Here is a 1,662-nt window from a genome sequence, read left to right as displayed (position 1 = left end):
TATGTACATAATGAAATGCAATATTTTTGTTCTTTTATGTTTTATATGTTATGCATATGCAAATGTGAATTTATGAAATGCAGATGAATATGATAATGCAGATGTAAATTGTGCTAACATGTGTTGTGTGTAGGATGTGATGCAATTGTGATATCTATATGTATGTATGAAATGCTTATATGTGGTAATGCAGGTGCAACTACATGAAATGCAAATGTTTTTGGTGTGTCATTATACTCAGTCATGTGATAGCGGGCTACGCAGACTCGAGAAGGACGATGGAAGTCAATCAAGAAAGGGGGATGGAAGTCAATCAAGATATGAAAGTGAAAGAGCTTCTTGTGCATTATCATCATTGAGCTTTATTATGGCAAGTAGGCTATGACAATCGAGGCATATGTTCAACCCAGAAAGTCAATGTACATGTTTGCATGGAGATAAGACAGTCACAAACAAGGAATGCCCCAGTTCATACTAGACTCACAGTGTCCTCATATCCTTGGACAAGTCATAGCATTACTAAGAGACAATCCACAGACAGCAAATACAAATAGGTGACGATACCCCATTCTCTCCTTTCTAGTCAAAGACATCCTGGACATAGAATCTCTAGTCAGAGACATCCTGGAAAAGCTAAAAGACATGTCACCAAAAAAGATGAAATCAAAAGAAAACCAAGACTTGACACCAACATCCACTGTAGCCCTCGAATTTAGTGTCTCTTGTCACTTGTATAAGTCTTATTTGATTGTGGTCACAATGTTTATTTTCACAAAATGGATAGATAGCACTGAACCATAATGTTGTCTGAGTCTGTTGAAAGATTTGATTTGGTTGAAGCTCATTGTTGCTGCTGTGTCATCTGAAACTAACTGAATCCATGAAACTAATACTTTATTGCGAAGAAGATGGAACTTTATTGCGGATTGGCAATGCAGATGTTGCTTTATTGTGGATTGTGCATGGATAGACTGAAGAAAGCTATAAGAAACTGTACTCCTTGAAACATGTGATGTTCTCAGTTCCACACCCATCACTAGATGTAGGATTTGCCTTAGCCACAGATAGGATCTGATTTATTATGGATGGAAAGGGAGGTGAAAATGAAGGTTATTATGAATGGCGAACCAATCGTGGGTAGATCAATAACAAGCCATGATGGGAATGGGTAAGTTTATTATGAATGAATAGGTTGTGAGTGTGTGCAAAGTGAAAGGATGAAAGTGAATCCTGAAGGAGGGAGGAGAAATGTCTCTACACATGGCGCTGGTGACCCAGTTTTCACCATGGTACTTGCCCAGGGCGCCACCGAAGTGGTTTTCACCGTTGGACGAAATTATTTCTCTTTACTTTTTTTGATTTTTCAATGTTTTTTTTTGTGTCACAAGGCGCCTGTTTGCTAGGTTTTCACCAAGTAACAAACTTTTTTGTTTTATAATTTTTTTTGTATTTTTGAAATTTTTGATTTTTTTGTATTTTTTGAATTAGGATACTCTGAAGAGCTATGTGTAAAACTTGCGAAGGTGCATGCTGTTGATAGGATCCTCCAAAGGTTCACCTTCTGTAGTTGAGAGCTGATATGCCCCAGATCCATATGCTGTTGTAATGATGTAAGGACCAAGCCAGTTTGGTTCGAATTTGCCCTTCTTCTCTCCGTCTTGC

This window comes from Cryptomeria japonica, chromosome 11 (assembly GCF_030272615.1).
Source record: "Cryptomeria japonica chromosome 11, Sugi_1.0, whole genome shotgun sequence".
Lineage (NCBI taxonomy): Eukaryota > Viridiplantae > Streptophyta > Pinopsida > Cupressales > Cupressaceae > Cryptomeria > Cryptomeria japonica.
This window is presented reverse-complemented; position numbering follows the sequence as displayed.